The sequence below is a fragment of the Leuciscus leuciscus genome (assembly GCF_965113295.1).
Source record: "Leuciscus leuciscus genome assembly, chromosome: 4".
Taxonomy (NCBI): Eukaryota; Metazoa; Chordata; class Actinopteri; order Cypriniformes; family Leuciscidae; genus Leuciscus; species Leuciscus leuciscus.
The window spans coordinates 22,855,695-22,878,727 of NC_138728.1; positions in this window are offsets into that span (position 1 = coordinate 22,855,695).

Below are 23,033 nucleotides of genomic sequence, written 5' to 3' on the forward strand. Positions count from 1 at the left end.
CCGTGTGACATAAAAATGCATGGCATCTTGTTCATCATAAAAATTAGTACTGAGCTTCCAGTTGACACATATGTGATTTAAAACAGAATTGACTTAGGGATATGGTCTTGACTGTCTGTGTGTGTGATGAGCCCGTTTCAATCACTCTCCGACCATGGACTCTAGGGTCCTTGTGTCTCTTGTCTTATTAATCTATCGACATGGCATCTGTGCTGGAAAGCTGCTAAATGCCCTGTGCCACCTAAGAATACTAATGTAGATGCAGATAGTGTGTTTGGCCATCTCAGCATCATTGATCTCCCTGCAGGCCTTGGAAGGGCTAGACGGATGGGATGTCACCTGAGAGCATTCTTTTGAGCCTTGTGCCTCACTGCGAGTCACCTCCTCAACTCCTAAACCCTCATAACCAGAGCCATAGAGAGAAAGAGTTGCGACACTCTTTGATGTCGCCGCTATGGCTGTCACGTGGTTCATGTAAGCCCCAATAGTTCCAAAACATACGCTGGCTGTCATGTTCTTCTATGGGACAGACAGCAGCGATTGCATTATTGAACGGTAAATATAAAATAAAACACACACCCAAGTACTTTTTCAGCTGTTATAGCATTATTGCATTTTGTTAATGTCAGTTTTGCATTTGGAGATAAGTTTTAGGCTATATTTTTGGAGGGAAAAGCTTAGTGTTCATGTTCGCATGGGTAGTAGCATTGGCTTTAGCGGCTCTAACTTAACTTTTAATCATTCATCTGATGGACGTCTCATGGTATTTATTTTAGCACAACTGGGCTGTATTGGGCTATTGATTCCCATGATTTTGCTTATAAATTCCGATTCAGCCATTAGCCTACCTTCGTGATCACGCAAGAGGTCTGCCGTGGCGGTCCGTTCAGAATTCGCTTAGAAGCTAGCTCACTTCATCTGATGAAAGTGGCCATCCCCCGGGACCACAACGTGAAACATGATCATGTTAAGACTAAGAATATAATTTTAAGATTAAAGCTGCAAGCAGCGATGAAAGGGCCCTCGCACCCGTGCCATCAACACTCGGTGGCTTTAGGAAGACAGAGCATGGTTGGGAAATGTACATTTAAGGAGGTATATATAGTAAGAGTATGTCAAAGTAAGTTACAAAATGTTTTGTATAATGGTGATAATAGCATGCTTCATGACTCAGCTAAGTGTTGCTAGCATGTTTAGTCTGTTTCTAGCATGCTTAGTACACAATAATTATGTGGTTAGTACTGCATTACTGTGTTAACCATGTCAGTTTCTGTTGCCAGTAGGTGGCGTTATGACTATAACTGAATATGAGCATGGATGTGTGTTCAGGACAGAACTCTTATCAAACGTGTGAAGTTTGGTGCAAATTGGACATTGCCTTCTTGAGTAACAACAAAGTCATGTTTCGTTGAATTAGCATTCTTTAACACTTAGCTAAGCATTGTTAGCATGTTTTAACATGTTTCTAGCATGTTTAGAACTCAATGGCATTTTTAACATGTTGCTAGAACGGCATCAACGTGTTAAACATGTCACTTCCTGTTGCCAGTAGGTAGCGCTATTACTATAACTGAACATTCTCATTTAGATGTGTTCAGGCCATGACTCTTATTAAAAGTGTGAAGTTTGGGGCAGATTGGACATTCCATGCCTGAGTTACAGCAAATTCCTATTTAATTGCAATAATAGCATGCTTTAGCACTTAGCTAAGAGTTTGCTAGCATGTTTTAGCATGTTTCTAGTATGTTGTTAGCATGTTTAACACTTGCTGGCACTTTTTTATATGTTATTAGGAGTCCATAAAAGTGTTAAACATGTCACTTCCTGTTGCCAGCAGGTGGCGCTATGACTGTAACTGAATATAAGCATGGTCATGTGTTCAGGACAGAACGCTTATCAAAAGTGTGAAGTTTGGGGCAGATTGGACATTCCATGCCTGAGTTACAGCAAATTCATATTTAATTGCAGTAATATCATTCTTTAGCACTTAGCTAAGTGTTTGCTAGTATGTTTTAGCATGTCTCTAGTATGTTGGTAGGATGTTTAGCACCTACTGGCATTTTTTTATATGTTATTAGGAGTCAAGAACAGTGTTAAACGTCACTTCCTGTTGCCAGCAGGTGGCGCTATGACTATAACTAAATATGAGCATGGACATGTGTTCAAGAGATAACTCTTATCAAACGTGTGAAGTTTGGGGTAGATTGTACATTGCCTTCTTGAGTAACAACAAAGTCCTGTTTCATTGAATTAGCATGCTTTAGCACTTAGCTAAGTATTGCTAGCATGTTTTAATATGTTTCTAGCATGTTTAGAACTCAATGGCATTTTTAACATGTTGCTAGAACGGCATCAACGTGTTAAACATGTCACTTCCTGTTGCCAGTAGGTGGCGCTATTACTATAACTGAATTTGAGCATAGACATGTGTTCAGGCCATGATTCTTATCAAACGTGTGAAGTTTGGGGTAGATTGGACATTCCATGCCTGAGTTACAGCAAATTCCTATTTAATTGCAGTAATAGCCTGCTTTAGCACTTAGCTAAGTGTTTGCTAGCATGTTTCTAGTATGTTGCTAACCTGTTTAGCACTTGCTGGCTCTTTTTTATATGTTATTAGGAGACCACAACCGTGTTAAACATGTCACTTCCTGTTGACAGCAGGTGGCGCTATTACTATAACTGAACATTCTCATGTAGATGTGTTCAGACCATGACTCTTATCAAACGTGTGAAGTTTGGGGCAGATTGGACATTCCATGCCTGAGTTACAGCAACTTCCTATTTAATTGCAATAATAGCATGCTTTAGCACTTAGCTAAGAGTTTGCTAGCATGTTTTAGCATGCTTCTAGTATGTTGTTAGCATGTTTAGCACTTGCTGGCACTTTTTTATATGTTATTAGGAGTCCATAACAGTGTTAAACATGTCACTTCCTGTTGCCAGCAGGTGGCGCTATGACTATAACTGAATATGAGCATGGTCATGTGTTCAGGACAGAACGCTTATCAAACGTGTGAAGTTTGGGGCAGATTGGACATTCCATGCCTGAGTTACAGCAACTTCCTGTTTCATGGCGAAACATCGAAATTTGTCAGGCCGCCGAGGACCCGCCCTTCGACGAAAACTCAAGATCTTCGCAATTTAACGTCGCAAAGGCCTTAAGATTACACTCACCAAATTTGAAGATGATCAGATAAAAACTGTAGAAGGAGTTCGTTAAAGTACGAGGCCTGAAAATGGCAAAAACTGCACAAAAATCTGAGAGGAAGTTGAAAATGGCTGACTTCCTGTTGTGTTTAGGGCTACGCTCCAAGAGACTTTTTTGTAGGTATTAGGTCCGTACATATATGTACCGAATTTCGTACACGTACGTGGAACACAGCGGGAGGCGCACTCCGTTGAACTTTTATAGGTGGCGCTATCGAGCCATTTTGGCCCGCCCAATTCTGAAACCTATATCAGATGTAAATTTTCGCCAGTTCTGACGCGTGTGCAAAGATTCGTGAGTTTTCGAGCATGTTTAGGCCCTCAAAAATGCGATTAAATTCGGAGAAGAATAATAATAATAAACGGAGCAATTCCAAGAGGGTCCTCACACCATCGGTGCTCGGGCCCTAATTAAGCCATACACATATTATCAAAACTATAACAGATTAAAAACAGGTTAGTGTACAGAGTAGGCTAAGAGTAAGGGTAGCAAGTAACTTAAGCAATTAACTAACAAAACACTTGAAGACAAATGAAGGTTTTCAAATAAAATATTTTTATTAAACAATGGCAGACAACAAAAATGTGTACTTGTGTGAGTGTGTGTGAACAAGAAAAACAAAAACCAGGGGCAGGTGATCCATGAAACAGACAGGACTTGTGATGGCCATAACAATCCTACAGGTCCAGCATTGTTCTCACAAGCCTCTTCACTCAAGACAACAAAACATAATGAAAAGTTAGTATATCCCCCCAAAAAATAATTAAATAAAAGTTGCTATAAAGGTGGTAGCGATTCATTACCGAACTCTTACTGTCACAGCTGACGAACTCGCGCTAGCTAGCAGGCAGTGCTTGAAAATTGGTTGAAACAACCAACATAAAATATAAATAATTACGCTGTGCATGTACAAATGAAGACCAGTATAAGCATCGCAAAGGGCCTCTGATACGATATAGACAGTTGCACCTGGAACAACTCGACGCGCAGCAATGTAAGTGAATGGTGTCCAATGCCCAAATGACAGTGTTTGGAACTAATCCGATCTTCATATCCCGGAAGTAGGCGGTAAAAGCGCCGCCATTTTTTACATCGGAGGTCTATGGGAGTGTCGCAACTCTTTCTCTCTATGGCTCTACTCATAACTAATGAAAATCCTGCAAGTCAGTTTCAGCTTAAGGTTTAGATGACTAAGATAGGTCAGTCACTGCTGACAAAGTTGCTGTTAATTACCAGGAGTGAAAGTCTGTCCTCACAAGCCCACTAATGAGCTGCCAGTTATTAGGAAGCAAAACCAGTTGGTGCAATATAGTCTGGCATTTGTCCTAATTAAAAGTGATTTACTGGCATGTTGTGTTCTAGACCTAACGTAAATGTCCTATTCAAGGCTGAAGAAAAGGAAGCAATCTGGTTAGAGGGTTAGAGATCTGAAAAAACGTCTAACTTCGAGTTAAACAATAGTTCGACTATTGTAGAGCACAGCTCGTCTTGCACGGTTTATGCTACCGACATGAATGATACTTGAGGAGAGGTGTTCTACTACTTTTTTAAGTTAACGGATGTCGAAATTTCACCTAGCAGATGATAAAATGGATAAAAAAATTTACTTGTTCACTTCTAAACTATAGCCAGATATAGGGAACATAATATTATAGAGACTTGAAGGTGGACTTCTTCTTACTTGATCCAATAAGCAACCACAAAGAACACCCTAGAGACCGCATAGCAATACCCAGGCAATCATAATTGGAGGTGGTTTATATGAGTGATAGTATGACAAAAGCAATATGATGATTTAAATTTCCAGTCATTGATGTAAGAGTTTAGAAATGTTTTTGGCATCTGAACAGAATCAAGCTATGTGCCGATGGCATTTAGTCGATTTCCATTTTAGAAACCAGAACTCATTTAACGTTTCACTTCAAAACTAATTTTTTGACAGTGGTTGACCTTTAAACTACATAAACCAAATATTTTCTACCACCAATTAGCAAAGTCAATTCCAGAAATGCCACAAGAGCCAATCTATCGTCTCCCTTGGCATCTGAATTAGCAATCTCATTACAATGCCTAAATTAAACTATCTGTGGCTCTTTGTCTGCACCAACATCTCTCCCATAGGAAAGAAAAATCACAAATAAGATATCTTTAATGCCTCAGTTTTTTCTCCTGGACACCATTATGTAGAAGATAAACAAAATCTTCTGCTTTTCAGATGTTTCTTCCTAATAAGAAGACAACCCTGTTAGTGTTTCAGAAGAGATCACTCTAATAACATCTCATACTGAACTCAGACTTGACGAGAAAAATCTGCAATCAAAAGTTTAAAAAACATCCTTTTCAAAATTCATTCAGTTTGGTGGTTTAAAAAAGGGACGAGCCATTAAATATGTCAAAAAAGAAAACTTCACTTGTCAAGCAATGACATGGGGTCCCTGTATGAAACAACTTCATTAAGTCTTCTCAGCAATGAACAAATAACCTCTGAGCAATATGATAATAGCAGACCTCTTATTTGTCAGAAAACAGCATGTGAGTTAAAGCATAAATTAGTAATTGAAGCATCACAAGGCAGCATGCTGTCAAATGACAGCACTTCTCTAAAGCTCCTCAAGTTCACAGATGGCAATTTGGCCTTAAAAACAATGGCAACAAATCAGTATATAGACAGCAGGTTTAACATCTATTAGGCTGTGAACAATGGCTGGATTGTCAGCACTCTTGAGTCCTTCAAGAAAATACTTGCCTCTACTGTACTGTCACTGAATTTAGGCTCACCTCATCTATAACTGTCTAGAAAGGGCTGGTTTTGTTTCAGGACACAGATTTTACACTGAACAATGGGAACCCCAATACAGTACCAAATGGACTTGTTAGGTTTGCATTTTCTTTATAGTGATTGGGTGTTTGGTTTCTCACGTGTGAATTCAGATGGTTTCTCACATGTGAATTCAGATGGTTTCATGTTTTTGGCAGCCAGTAACTCATTACTGAAAACATATTTCTGTATATTTATCCTCAATGCAAGTCAACTTGTTTTCAGCATAGTCTGGATTGCATTTACTGTTACCTTATTTATGCATTTTTTTTTTTTTTATGTTTTTTAAGAATAAGGACACATACCTATTTTGCCTACCACATTGCAGATGAATTTAGATGAAACCACCAGTTAAAAAGCACTGCATTACACCTCAGCTCAACCCATTTAGAGCAAAAGAATCATTGAATGAGGACTGCCCTCCCTCCAAAACCATTAGGGGTCAAGATCAATGTGATGGATCTGCCATGAGCCTTAGCAAATCACACACACAAAAAAAATAAGTCCATGACCACAAACAGAGAATCTTTATTGAATCTTGCTTAAGCGAGAAAAAAAAAGTGACCTCATTTGAGAGGAAAAGGGCAAAAATTGTAACAGTTAAAAAAATTCTAAAATCATATTCCATTCAGGTTACATCACATGAAAAAGCAAGTATTCAAAAGGACATAAACGTGCTTGAGCCTCTCAAACTGACAGAGGACCAAAAACAGCACCACCTTTTAAAGCTAATATGTAAGATTTTTGTAATAAAATATCCAAAAATCACTTGCACAGTGTGATCTATTTCCTGCAGTTGTGTACTTACAATATCCCAAAAGTTTCCAAAGATTTTTAATTTCAGAGAAATTACAATTTTAAATAATGGCTCGTCCCTGTCGCCCTGTTCCACTTGTCGCCTTGTCAATGACGTAATATCCGCGTTATCCCTGGTTTCCGCTCGTACTGCCATAGTAACCACTGCGGACAACTGCGTTACGTCTAGCTCACGCTGTTGTTGTTTCATTCAAACATTATGGACCATGGCAAGCAGACTTTGGGACAAAAGGAGAACTAAAACGAGGATCAATATCAGCGTGGCGCTTCCGAGATGCCGAGAGCTCCACGTCTGTGATTAACTTCGACTTGACAGAGATGCGCAAATGTACATAAAACTAATCAATGTTATATAGTTCAACATGATGAAATGTTAGAATATGATCAGTATGTTATTCTAATGTTGATCTAGCTTACTGCTAGTCTCATACAGATAAACGAACAAATAGAATAACATTATAACTTTCAACACACTCAAATGCAGTTTAGTGTGATAGTGTAGACCACGTGAAACAGTGCTGCGTTACCTCACAAGTTTCATTCGTCTAATAATCTGACCTGTGTAAGTATTATTCAACACTTGCGGGTAAGTTAGTTCGGTGGAATGAAATGTCCTTATTCCTTTATATCCTGTGGTAGATTTTTCCCCTACGCTCCGGACTTAGGTTGAACCGAGTGTCCTTGACACCTGAAAATATTATACTCAGTTGAGTTGCCTCTGAACGTGTGGGTTGACGCCTAAGCGTAGCTATTCTTACCGCATGAATAAACTGCCCAAGAATTAGAGTTACCTAGTGATGTATGTCTCGAGACCGGTCTTGGTCTCGAGACATACAACTTTTACGTGGTCTCGGTCTTGTCACGGCCTTGACGGTCTTTGGTCTTGGTCTTGTCTTGGTCTCGGACCTCTCGGTCTTGTCTAGGTCTCGTTGTCTCGGACCGACATAGTGGTCGGGGAATTTAGCAGTACAATACTACAATATCCACGACGACACAACGTTCTATAATGCAACATTATTATCCACAACGGAACGGATTGAAGCGCGCGTCCGAGTGAAAGTGCGGCGTGTGCGCGAGCCACACCAGAAAACACTTTATCCGCGCCACTGATCGCAGCGGCAACGAGCACTTTGATCACTTGATTTAAAAAACACATATCAGTGACATGATGGGTTTTAACTTCATTCAGGAGATTTTGGGTAACTGCACAACTGACAGATGACTTTGAGCGCACCGCCAACGGTGTGTGTGTGTAACCATAGCGACAAAACGACCAACTTTCGGATCCTGCACTTAAGCCTATAATTTCGTTTATAAAAATTGAATTATGTATTTAAAAGTTGCAGAATGGATTCATTTGGAGACTCCGAAATCGGCAGAGATAGGCAGGCATTTGCTTAGATGAATTTGTGACTTTGATATCTGTGTGTGTTAGACTAACACAGAAGATGGTGTTAGACTAAATAAATGGTCTTTTAAATATCATCTGCATATCTCCGTTGTGTTGACTAAACAGATTAGGCCTAATCCAAGTTTACAATTGTGTATCTTTAATTTGATGTTACGATTTCATCTACACATTAAGTATAATTTCAATTGGTTACATTACATATTTCTCATTCTTTAGACAGTTGTTGGAGCAAGATGGTGTTGGAGGTGTTGGATCATGATGTTTTGTCAGATGAACCATCAGTACCAGTCATGTCAGTCCTCAACAGTACACAAAAGTTAAGGGAGTCTCAATCCTCTAATAGTGCAGTAACAGCCGTCATGCAATTGCTACACATAGTTGATCTCACCCAGTCTGCAAAAACATTTACAGTGAGCTCAGTCACACACATGACATGGTCTGTCTCTGTATTGTTCTGCCTGTGTAGTTGAAGTAATACCGTCTAATATGTATTGAATGTAAACTGCGGCTGAACCCTAGTATGCTGCTGTTCTTGAATTCATACAAGTTGCTTAGCTTCAACACTAGTCTGTTTTTTTCCCCTCCGGTCTCGACTTGGTCTCGGTCTTGGTCTCGACTTGGTCTTGGTCTTGACTTGGTCTGTCTTGGTCTTGGTCTTGGTCTTGTCTTGGTCTCGATACCCTCTGGTCTTGGTAGTGTCTTGGTCTTGGTTTAGGCGGTCTTGACTACAAGTCTAGAGTTACCTGACCGCAATCTAACCCCGCCTAAGAGTCTCACAAAGAGTCGAACGATGTCTCGCCCCCTATCGAACACTATCACTTGGGAATAAGGTCTCTAGTGTTCTTAACCCGCTCCACACTATCACTTGGTTGTAAGGTCTCTAGTGTTTCGCTAAATAACTTGTTCCACTAACTAACTTGCTGCACAGCAATAATAACCGACACACTTCAGACAATGTCCTTCAAATGCTTTAATCACGGCCGGGAGAGTTCTCGAGCAATTCTCAGAGAATCTCCCCCGCAAAAGGAATACAACAGTTTTTATAGAATAGGAGCATGGCGAAAATGACATTATACATTGCATAATTTCCCTACAATTTGATTGGTTCTTCATAGGCAACCCCTTCTGTTACTAGGTAGAAGCAAAATTATCTCGAATCATCAGAAAAAACATTGAAAAGGGTTAAGAGTTCAGTTGATTACTCAATATGTGATGACACAATGTAGACAGTATATTTTTGATATTGTCATGATCAGCACTTCAGAATCTTCCATGGACACAATAGGCAAAGAACAGATCATTTTAGAACATTTTGTTCAAAGAGTTAGAGGGTTAGGCCTAAAAGGGAAGTAAGGTTTAGATGTTAGAACCATGGTTAGTTTAAAAGATAGTTTACTATCTTAAATATCGTCACCTTCCTAAAATAATTGCCTAAGTAATTTTTTCAGGTTTCTCAGAAAACACAAAAACGGAACCAATAATTGAATATCGTCACCTTTCTAAAATAATTGCCTAAGGTCCCGATCACACCTAACGCGTTTTTCAGGTTCGAAAACGCGAGGCACACAGCACTTACCATCACACAGAACGAGCAGTGCGCTGCGTTTTTTATGTTGCTAGGCAACCACTGAAACAACTGTCCTGTCAGTCAAGTAAACGTCAAATCAGCCTTTTATTAACTTTATTTACTTTCTGTTCACATTGTGGTAGTTACGGTTCGTGAATTCGTTAAGCTCCTGGTAACCCGCGAGAGCACCACAAGTTTATCCTCCATCATCGCACTCTCCGGGCGTTCAAGCAACTGTAGCGTTCATCACTAAAACGGAAATCCCGCCTCTCCATTCATTCGATTGGACAGTGGAAAAAAACGCGATGACGTCGGGCGCTTTTTCCGCTTGGAGTTGCTTTTTTTCCAACTTCAAAAACGCGAGGCGCAGCAGGCGGTAAAACGCGAGGCGCAGCAGGCGCTTAAACAGCGCGCAGAACGCTCGCTGCCATAGGAAACCCATTGAAAATAGGCGCCTCGCACTGCCAAAAACGCGTCAGGTGTGATCTAAGTCTTTTTTCATGTTTCTCAGAAAACACAAAAAAAATGAAAAATAACTTCAGAGGTTCGTTCTTCTTGATGCAGCTCCCATCTTGAAAAGCTGGTAAAATTGCCTTTTACAAATTTTAAATTGCTTGTAAAATCTTTCGACTTAGGCCAAATAAAACGGCCTAAGTCACACTCTTGACATAGGCCATTACACTACAGGGGTAGAACTGCATGATCTGTTCAACTGAGGATGTGGGGATTTTACCAGAGGTGGCCAGCATCATGAGGAGATGACTTATGCAAAAAAAATTTAGGCAACTTAGGCAATTATTTTAGGAAGGTGACGATATTCAAAATCCATCACAATCTGCGGGACTCGCGTGTGGCACTGATATCTGTCTCTCATTAGTAATCGCGACCTGCTTCATACCACAGTCATGTTAAAACATCAATGTATTTACTCATCCATAAACATTATTAGATCGGTATGACAACAAGTTCCATAATTCCGCTTATGCATCATCAACATACGCCTTTGTTATTGTAACCGTTATTGTAGCGGCGAAAAAAAATTACAGTACATATTGTAGCTTTAAGAGTACAAGTAACAAGACTCTCATTAGACAATACAAACACTGAATTTATAGGAGGTGACCAGCACCATGAAAACAAAAAAGGGGAAACAAAACCATACAAATTCTCACAAAAGTAACAACACAAACTCTGTTGTGAACAATGAACAATGAAAAATACATCTAACTAAATTTATAGCCATGGATACATTTTAGTTAATGAAAAAATAATTCTATTAAACAAAAGTCACATTGACATCAGTCACATCACATTTTCCTATGTCCCTCTAATTCATCGAAGTTGGTATATTTTCACTTCCTTTAAAATTCCCATAAAAACAGATAAACTTCCTGTTTGAAACTCTTTGTCACTAGGCTTGTCCATTCCCACAACACACCAGATACTAAATATGTCATCTTAATAAAAAAATTTACTTTAACAAGTTTAGAAAAATCTTTTTTTTTTCTTTTTTTTTTTTTTTAATCACATTTTAGCCAAAGAGGATATTTAATAGGTTTTAATGTTTTAACCTTAAGCCAAATAACTAAGCCCGTGCACTGACTCGGTACAATGACAAATAAAGATCTTAAACCAAACCAATATAGTAATGTCCTTTTATTTATTTATCAATGCAAAGATGGATGTATAAGAATTGTGTGGCATAAATCTTGGCCATCACAATCAACAAAAATCTTTCAGTCTAAACCCTTGAATTAATGATCAAGAACCGCTAGGAAAAAAGAAAGTTTCTTTCAAGCACCCATAAATAAACAACATTACTATAGTCACTTTAGATATCTGGTGCCTTGCTCAAACGGCTATAGTCTAATTGTCACATGTATGTTCTGTTTTTCATTCAGTTTTCATTGTGTTTTGCTGTCAGTTTGTTCATTAGTTCAGTCTTCCTCCTTCCCCTGCCTGTTTGTTTGTCTCTTTGGTTACAGATTTGATTAGTTCAGATGTCTAGTTTGTTTCTCCTCTAACGTCGTCGTTACTGTTTACTGGTTGTTCAGTTCTTTTTTTGAATTCTCGAGAATTTTTTTATTTTTTTTTTATTTTGTTATCAATAAAGTCTGCTGCACTTAGATCCAGTTTCATCTCTACTGCAACCAGCCTGTGACACTAATTTGCTTAATGTATATTCATACATAGTACAGTTTACTCATATCTTAATAGCTATTGCACTACACCAATCATCACGAATTTCATTCTTTATGCCTTTACAATTTATATCTACTGTCATTCACAGTAAACATCATTGTTAAATGTTAATACAACATAACGTATCTTTTATATATATATATATATATATCAGCTAGATAACATGGGTTCAATATCTCAAAAACATCAATGGGTTCAATCATAAAATGTTGTTATATTAATACACTGGCCATCAGTAACCTGGCTTTACAATGTGAGTAAGAAAATGATGGCAGTGTGAACTATCCCTTAAACTAATGTTACATTATGGAATCCTATTGAAAAGATTGATCATCAATTGTGTTCATCTATTTTCGCCTAAGAAAATCCTTGCCTAAAAGGCATTTAGAACAATGTATTTTTCATTATTAAACATGGATACGATCCATTCCATTGACTTATGCAAAAACATAAGCTCTGAGTACCACTGAGTCAACAAATTCAAAAAATGACCTTGTACTTCCCCATGCTTATGAGTAAAACCAGAGTGATGCCTTCACCTGCCGAGAGATAGATGACACTCTGGTGACCAGCAGCTTGAAACCAGTGGTCTGCCCTCTGTTACCATGGTGAGGGGTAGAAATGCACCATGTTGCGTTCTCTTGCTCATTATCCTCATGATACACCCAATCAGAGGGGGGCAACAACGTGTCTGATGAGAGCACAGTGGGTGAACAGAGAGTTCAAAGTGTGGTGCTCTCTTACAAGACCTCACAAATAGATCTGATCTTGCGAATGGATCTGCATGATCTCCACATAAGGTACACAGGAAGTCAGAAGTTATTTTTGGAAGTCATTTCCAAAACTCATTATCAATATTTGTAAAGTGTAGCATGCGGGAACACCATCGCCCCGTGCCATTAAGCTTTCATGAAAGTAAAAGTTAATTAGGTATGATGACTAAACTCCAGGGATTGTAATTAGCCGAACTGCGTGACTGCTCACCAGTAATTAAATGTCATTCCCCGTCAGTTCAGTGGGCCTGAAAGAGCCCTGTGGAAAATGTCAAATGCAACAAACTCACCTATGCCCTCAAGACTACCTCTGGGCAAAAAACAAAAGCCCCTTCAAAAAAATATAAGAATGGCAACTGTAAGCAAGGTCGTCTTATGAATTTTAATTTTGTTTTAATTAACAATTAGTGTTTTAAATAAGATGAATGAGGGTTTCCAATAGGATAAGAATAAATCTAATTCAAGGTATATTCTCTCCAAAGTCTGTAAAGCGTATGAAATTTTACTTCTCGGTTCCATTTACCATGTTTTACTAATGTTTAGATATTTTTACTGGAAAAGAAGAAAAAAAACATAGTTTTTTTTTTTTTTTTTTTTTTTTTTTTTTTTTGCAGTGTGGCTGCTTGACAGAATATACTTTCCTGTGGTCCATGTCTACTGTTCAAATGCATGACCTGCAGTCATGTCATTACATAATGAACACACACCTGTGTCCTCTACACTCTAAAAAATGCTGGGTTATTTTTTAAACCCAAATGCTGGGTTGAGCATTTTGACTATGTTGCTGGGTTATTTTCTCCGTAATCAGCTGACAATGACCCAGCATTTGGGTTTGTTTTGGAAATTTTGACCCAGCGCTTACATCCTCGCGAGTCGCGCGCTTTTGTCCACACTGTTCAAAATCTTCAAATCACTACGTCAACAGGAGGACGAGAGGTTCAAGCAGGAGCGAGCGTAGAGGTGAGCAACCCTGTTTTATTAAAACTATCCTAACGTTAAGTAACTTTAGTCAAAGAAGTCATAAAGTCAACAAGACGTTAACGTTATGTTGAAATGAACTATGAATTATTGACGACGGACCAAATGCTCTAGTCTAGATTTTGCGTCTGTCGAACTAGCGACCGTTATGCTAACGTTACGTTACACATAACATTTATTATTTTTACACGGTCTGTCATCAATTATTCCACTTATAACACGGTCACAATGTCTAAGTACAGTTGTTGGTGTCTGTTATCTCCAGAAATGTTGCGGGTTACTTGACGCGGCAGTGTTGGATGGATGCAGTGTTACGTCACTGGCTAGTGGTTGGATATGCTAAAGAAGCTGTAAGTCTAACGTTACCTATTATTTAAATGTTTTTGTTTTTCGAAAGGTAGCTTTACGTAAAATATTTCATTATTATTATTATCACACTTTTAAATAATTATCTGTGTCTGATATTGTCTTTCCCTCATTTAGTCTGGAACCAAGATGGTGCTTTACCTGGAAAGGCAGAGAGAAGCAAAACCCTTCCCCTTTGTCTTGGAGCTTGGAATGGCTGGACAGTTTTTTGGTGAATGGGGAAACTCTGGAACAGTTGACTCATTTTTTTTTTTTTTTTATAATTTTTATATGTATAGAGTTTCATGTTTTTATTTTGCTACACCGGACTAAATGATTGCTTATTTAAAATTAATTGCAATGTATGTACTTACTGTTTATATGCAGAGTTTTTATGTGCTTCACATTTTTGCTGCACAGGACTAAATGATTGCTTATTTAAGTGAATTGCAATGTATGTACTTATGTGTTTTTTATTGTATTCTTTGTGAAGAGAATCTTTAGCTATAGGCCATTTTACAGTTTATAAGTGTAGAGTTTTGAATTTTGAGAATCTTACCATTTTATAATCTTTTAACATACCAACATTTTAGCACAAATGATTTTTGTGGGCCTCCGTTTATGTTGCAGATTTTTTTACATGAATGTATTTATGATTATATTAATTTCCTGGAATAAACACTTTAATTGAATCAATAAACAGTAGTGTTATTATTGTTATTAATTTTGTTTGTTTTTTATTCGTTTTTTTTTATTATTATTATCTAAAATGAATAACCTGTAGCATGGGGGTTGTTTGACCCAGCACTGATTAAAAACAACCCAGCAGATGGGTTAATGTATAAAAACCCAACCTGCTGGGTCAAAATAACCCAGCATGTGTTCTGTCCAATATTTACCCAGCGCTGGGTTGCCAAATAACCCAAATTGGGTTGTTTTTAACCCAGCATTTTTTAGAGTGTAGAGTGTGAGCCGATGTAAATGTGCCTCAATTGCCACAGAGTTATGCTCCACTCAGTAGCTGCCTTTGCTATGTTTCAACTGAAGGGGCCTCCGCCTGTGCTCGAAAAAGAGCTCCGTCCCCCTCCATCACGCTGCACACTAACTAGGGTCGGAAATTATCAGGGCTTGGGGCAAAAATGCCAACGAAATTTATAAAATGCTGTAAAGTCATTGCCTGATATGGCAGAGAGGCAACAAGTCACTTTCGGACGCAGTCACAATTGTGTATTCCCTGAATGTATCAGCCATTTTGAATGAATGACGCTCTTGTTAAGATAATGATTTGCTGCCACCTTTTACATTTTTCTATATTCATATCGCGCGTTTGCGGCTAATAATTCCTGCGGTCCAACATGCTGCAAGAAAGACTGTACGCACTTGTCCAGATGTCAACTGAACACAACATGATGAGATCGCTGGATAATAAGGATACACTTGTCAGAGCTTTTGCAGCACTCTGTCAACAATATTTTAATAGGCTATTTGTCTGGTTTTTTTAAAGGGGGTTGGGGGGCCTCCGACTGTTTCTTTGAAACGGCAACTGCAACGGCCGCCTCTAGCTCCACTTAGACATGCATCACATGTTAGCATCTTGCATTTGATATTTCTATGTATTTTCTGAGAAGTACAAAGTATTTTTGCAACAACTGTAAAAATAAATAAAAATTCAACCTGATCTCACAGCAATTCGTACGTATTTTTGCTTAATTGTACGTATTTTACGAGTTGCCCAATTCATATGAATTCGTACGAAAGACCTAATCCTGACCCCGCCCCTAAACTTACCCGTCACTGGGGTTTAACAAATCGTACAAGTGAGGGCGTAAGAATTTGTACGAATTAGTCATCTCGTAAAATAGGCCTACGTACGAATTTCTTGTAAGATAGCATTACAATTTTTTTAATTAAAAAAGTGAAAGTGACACCAACTAGTCTTTGTAGTCAACCATATTCTTAACATTTATCTTTTACTTAATGCACACACAAAAAAAATTTATTTAAAATAAATTATAATTTGGATGAGCAGCATCCTGTGATATTTCACTTGTTCCGAGCAAACAGTTTGAGAGATGATTTCATTATGTTTCCAGATAAAAAAAATTAACTAGTAGCATTAAATTGTAAAGACAATGTTGTACCTTTTTAAGAGGTAAAGAGGTTTATATTTGTATACATCAAAACATTACACATATTTAAGGTATAAATACAGATTCAAAATTTTATCTTTAGCTTTAGTATAGGCTACTCTTAGTAAAGAACTGTGTAAAAAGTGTAAATGAGAAACAATATGACGGTGGTTATTATGAGATATAAAATAACAGAAGCTCATATGTAGAGGCACATCTGAGAGAGGATAAGAGAGGAGAGGAGAGGTTGGATGAAGGTGTTGATGCTGAAGGCCAGAAGTGGTGGGGGGAATTGATAGCTGGCGCATGTTCAGTTGAGCATTTCCCATCTCTCCAGAGTGTCAGCACACTGCCATCCACACAGTTAAGATAAATCGACAGATGGTGGTACAGAAAAACCGAAGAGTAAAGAAGTTTGAAAAAAATGATAGGAGAGGAATTGAAAGGGAGAGAGAATGGGGGTTGGTGGCTTTCACATTGACATAAAAAAGACAAATAAACAATGTTTTTTATATTTGTTGGTGTCCAAAGCACACAGTGCTTGTACCCTATTGTTCTTCAAAGATTTTTTTCTTTTTAAAATTGCCATGGGCTTTTGGGGCTCTTAACATGCTCAAAAACTCTTGCCCAAAAACAAACTTTGCACATATGTTGGAATCATTGGCCATTAGGGCCGTGCAAATGCTGGTAAATGGGCATGGGGGAGGGACCTACAGTGCCCCCTTGAACAAAGTCAAAAGACTTGGTCCATGCATGCTTGCACGTTTATGAAACTAGGTACACATATATAGTTATCATCGTCCCCGAACAACTTCTGCACTGCAAGTCATATGCTCGGCTGAACAGGAAGTCGGCTATTCGAGGTTCCCTTTCGAGGGAACTCGAACTGCGTCGAATGACACTTTGGGGGAACGCCCCTCAGCGTAGCGCCTCTGAAGTATGAATGAAACTAAGCCAATCCTGATTGGTCATGACGTAATGTGTGACGGCATATGCGGAAGCTACAAAAGGACGCCGGCACACAACAGAGATAGCTTTCTGTTCTTCAGCAAGCGCTCTCTGTAGCTGTGTCCCAAAGTGAAGGCTGCATCCTCCGAAGGCCGTATTTGAAGGCCGGATGGCCGTATTTGAAGGCCGATTGCGTCACCGCGGCGCGACGAAGGACGTCCCAATTCAAAGGCTGCATCCTTGGAAGGTCGCATTTGAAGGCCGATTGCGTCACGCGGCTCGATGAAGGCTGTCCCAATTCAGTTCTGCATCCTCCGAAGTCCGTATTTGAAGGCCGGTTGCGTCATCGCGCCGCGACGAAGGCTTCCCTGATTCAAAAGCGACGCCAAATGCACCCTTCGTTTCCCCGTGAAAAGAAGGATACATAAATGGACACTTAGCGGCCTATTCTACCCCATAAGTCATTGCGCGCCGTTGACGACAGCATTTATTTACTTATTTTTAAAGGCGGCCGAGACTAGAGATCGGTGGTGGACAGCAAATTCACATTTAAATGTAAGTATTATGTTTTAATTTACTCAAATAGCTAGCGAAACCAGAGTTAAATTTCTTATAAACTTCTTCTTAACTCCTTCGTCACCATTGCGTGGCTACATTTATCATGTAGTTTTAGGCAAAACTTGTGGTAATAACGTTATTAGTTTAACGACCTATTTGTAATATTTGCACTTGTGTATTATAAGAAATATCACTCACCCAATAAAGCCCAAAACAATAAGAAAAGCAGTAGATAAGGCAATGGGGTTTCACTTTTATGTGTTTTTGTAGTGCTGTCATGCTATTTGGTTTTAACCAAATTTTAGTATACAGAAATATGATTTCTTAAGTATTTTGTATGCATGTCTTGATGTGTCATATTTTGCAGTGTTAACAATGCACTTAAGTTTGCTCCTCTGTGTTAAGTACCCTTTTCTGCTTTTTTAGAACAATTCAGGAAAAAATGGGTTTATATATATATATATATATATATATATATATATGTATATATATATATATATATATATATATATATATATATATATATATATATATATATATATAAGAAAAGTAATACACACATCTTTGCTGAAATGTATTGTCCTGTTGTTGTTAACAAGCCATGGTTCATTTGCTCTGCCTTTAGGATTGCAAGTGTCCTGGGACAGGTGAGAGTGTGAGTGGGAAACCCACTGCTGAAACTTGGCCCTGGTTTGTCCTCATGGATGAGGTTTTGGGACAGAGGCAATGCACCAACCCCCCTGTCCTCATCGCCTCAATCCCTGAGGACACACCAGGGCCGAGTTCAGTAGTGGGTGCCCACGGTGAGGAGGAGCCAGGGGCAGCAGCACCAGCACCACCAGTAGCACCAGCAGGAGCACCAGCACGAAGGCGGCGAGACAGGACGGGTTTTTGAACTTGATCAGAGAAGAAATGCAACTACAGAGGGAGGCAGAGGCGAGGAGTGCACAGGAAAGAAGGGAGAGGATGGACAGGCTGTTTTCTCTTCTTGAGAGAATGATTGAAAAATGTTCTACATATTCTTGTTTAACTTTTTTCACTTTTATTTTTTAAAAGAAAAATGATGTACATTTATTTTTATGCTACTTTAATTGTGTAAATAAAAGAGAATGAATTGTTCTGGACATTGTTTATTTTTGTAATGACAGTAATACTTTCTGCATGAAACAAATTCTATACCTTTTTATTTTTTCAAATAAAATTGGTAAATGAAAATCATTTGTTCTATAGGCTACATTAAAGCACTTTTTCCAACTATTTACAAAATACGTTAAACATATCAAAATCAACATAAACATTTAATTTTACAATACATAAAATAAGAAAACAAATGATGTAGACTCTATTGAGCTGAGCTGCTGGACCGGGATGGGCTGCCCCTAAGGCCTCCTGCTGGTGGGACATCATCTGGGATTGTCTCCAGAGCGTTTGAGTGCATATTTCCACTATCCACTAAGTTGTCTACCAACAGGTTTGCAGGGCTGATTCAATCGACGGCTTTCTGAAAAAAGTACTTTTAATAACTACTGCATTTATATTAGGCTACTACTGCATTACTGCGTATATGTTGCATTTTACTTCTGTATATTTTCAATATACAGTAATATCTGGTTGTTACATTATATAGCTACTTTTGTGTAGTTTAATGTAATCATATTGTGATGTGAGGAAAAAAGTACTTCAGTAGGTTACTTCACATTTGTAAGTGAATACTTAACGAAATATGCAGTTCCGAAAATTAAAGTAACAAAATTAGTCACAATATTAACAAATTGTTGCTCACTACAGCAGCGTCCCATATCAAAGGGCGCATTTGACGCGCTCGGACCGGTCTAGCCTACGAAGGACTGTTCTTGTCGCCTGGCAACTGTGACAGCTGCCAATGACGAGCGCGAGAAATACTGGACTTTTTATATTCAATTGGGTTTTGTATTCAAACAGGGCTAAACCGAAAATACATGACCTGGCAGCGCCGGGGCTAAAACATCCTCACCATGTCCTCAAGTAAAATATAAAACATAAAAATGAATGACAATAGCCAATTCTGGCTCCATAGCTGTTTACTGTATCAAAATGAATGATCAGGATAGTAGCTGTCCTCTCGCACTGTTGCTTGGCACCAGGAGCGGTGATCGGGAACACCTGGCTGCGCAATTAGGAAATCCAAGGAAGGCTACATGGAGCGTCCTTCAGAGGACGCATAGGCTGCATCCTTGAAGTCTGCGTCCTTCGAAGGATGCAGCCTTCAACATTGGGACACAGCTTGTGTCTTGTCTGTCTTATTTGGTGTTGTATTGTCACAGTCACAAGCATATATGGCGAGTTCAAGCAGTTACAGGAGGTGTGTGCATCCCTGCCCACGTTATATTACGGGTGGGGACACACCAAATGTGTGTACACTGTTTGGGAGCGCAGCACGCGCGGGCAGCTCTCGAGGGGGCTGCTTGCCAGGATTGCGAAGCAATAACAATCCGTGTGCTGCGCTCCCGCCGGGCCACTTTCAATGAGGATGGCCAGGCATTGTCACATGTGTATAGCTTCTAACCGCTGATTCCTGATGGTTTAGAGGACAATTACTCGAGTCGCCCCCTATCGTTTTAAAGCCCCGTGGCGCTGAAGCCTTGTTTATACTCGACGCGTCCGCACGAGTGAGAAGGTGCGCGCGGCAAAAATTATGTCATTGCGGTGTGGGCGGTCGTGCGCGTTGGGTTCGCAATACCCAATTTCGCCTGGCGGTGTGTGCGCTTTCTGTTCTTCAGCAAGCGCTCTCTGTCTCTTGTCTGTCTTATTTGGTGTTGTATTGTCACAGTCACAAGCATATATGGCGAGTTCAAGCAGTTACAGGAGGTGTGTCACCACACCGGCACCCAGTTTGCACGTCTAAATTAGTTGCTTACATTTAACAAATGAGCATACAATAGCATAAAAAGTATTTCTAATGAACATACTTTTTATAGTATTTCTAATGAACTAATGTCCATGTTTAATAAAAATGTTCACAAAACTTAATGAAATGTTTAGTGAAATTAGAAAATATAAGAGATTGTTAATTTATTTATATTGTATACACATTCTCATATCCATATATTTTGTTTTATTGTCACTAGTAATAATCTCAGGGTTTACTGTGTTTTACACGATTTTTTTTTTTGTGTGGTATTGGTGGCCGTGTACTAAAATAAACATTGTCACATGTGTATAGCTTCTTCTAACCGCTGATTCCTGATGGTTTAGAGGACAATTACTCGAGTCGCCCCCTATCGTTTTAAAGAATAGTACAATGGCGAGCGCGTCGAGTATAAACGCCTCGTCCGTTTGGGGAGGTGCGCGCGCAGTCTGCAGAGACTTGCGCTGCGGAGCCAGGCGAACGTATAAACAAGGCTTGAGGCGGCGCGGCAACGCTCTTCATGGGGCTCGCAGATGGATCTGGAGGGGGATCCCGAGACTGCCGAGGCACGTTCTCGTGATTCATCCGCCAGTTCCGATGCTCTCCCGTCTCGCACAGAAGCCCGCTCTGCGGCTTCTTCCGCACGAGTGGAGAGCGCGATGCTTGAGCTGTCTGCTTCCGAGGAAGTAGACGTGCTCAGCATTAAGGCAGGGATTTTGGGGATGACTCACCACCCCATGTCCCCGCATATGAGGAGCTGGTGGAGGTTGTCTCTCGTGCAGTGGCCTGTCTTAACATCAGTTGGCCACATGAGAGGCAGGAAACGCTTATTAAAAGCAAGTTGGACGAGCGTTTCCTGCAGCACAGAGAGCAACCTCATCATCGGGGTTTACCATTCTTTCTCGATTTACACGAGTTGTGTAAATCGTGAAACAAGCCACACTCATCTCGCGTGTCCAACCCCCCGTGTTAAATTACAGTAATATCTTGGGGGCGCGAGAGAACGGTTATGGGATGATGCCTCGGGTGGAACAGTCGCTTGCCACCTATTTAGCCCCCGAGTCCGCATCATCCCTAAAAACCCCGGTGCTGCCCACTAAACCATGCTGAGATACATCTTCGTTAGTGGGCAGGGCTTATATGGCTGCGGGTAGGGCTGGCACTAGCCTGCACACTATGGCAGTACTTCAAGCGTACCAGGCCGACCTTCTTAAAGACATCGATGAGGGCGAGGGTCCAACTCCGGAGGACATCGCATTGAGTTGAGGAAGGCTGCATACCTGTCTATCCGAGTCACCAAGGAAATGGCCCGTGCAATCGGCCGTTCCATGGCGGCAATGGTGGTCTCGGAGAGACATTTATGGTTAAATCTGTCGGGCATCAAGGAGAAGGACAGGGCTTTCCTCCTTGATGCCCTGATTTCGCCTTCTGGCCTGTTCGGCGACTCAGTTAATATCGTCGTCGACAGGTTTCAGGAGGCGAAGAAACAGTCTGCAGCCTTCAGACAATACCTCCCTCGCCACTCGAAGTCTAAGAAGCCTGCCCCAAGCGGGCAGCCGCAGCTATCCACCAGCTTCTCCGCCTACAGACAGGCGCAAAAGGAGAGCGTCACTTCTAGAGCCCCCCACCTCAAGCAGCCTGGGGGCATAGACGACGCTCTCAGCCGAAGCCTCAGCCTAAGCAGGGCGACCTGAGGGCTGTCCTGCAAGCAAAGAAGGCTTCGACAAAGAGGTCCTAGCCAGCCTAGGTCCTCTGCGGGCGGCCCCACCCGTGGGGGAGCGATCGAGGTTGCCTCCTCCGTGGAGCCCGCAGGAAATCGATGTCAACTTCCCGCCACCAAGTGCACTTCGGGACGCATCGGTTTCCAGCGAACGCACCCTGCACTGTCCGCCCCACAGGCTTGCGGCCAGGCAGCACTCGTGTCCGCACATCGAGAATCGTTTTCGGTCGAACCCTGCCGGAGATCCGCTTCAGGGGGCCAAGAACGAATCCCGATTAATACCCGAAGCCAGCCTCTGGTTCCCTTAGTAGAGTATTTTGATGCATGGAAAAATCTCATGAATATTTCTCCTTGGGCTCTGCGCACCATTCAAAAAGGGTACAGACTACAGTTCGGTTCCCGCCCACTGAAGTTCAACAGGGTGGTCTGGACTGTAGTCGACCCAGAGCAGAGTCGGGTATTGGAACAAGAAGTAAACTCCCTGCCTGTAAAAGAGGCTATAGAACGTATTCATCCTCCAGACAGGGAGTCCGGGTTTTACAGCCGCTACTTCATAGTTCCCAAGAAGGATGGGGGTTTGCATCCGATAATAGATCTCAGGCACTTGAATCGGTTTCTGAGGAGATTCAGATTCAAGATGCTCACTATTCCCATCATCGTGAACCAAATT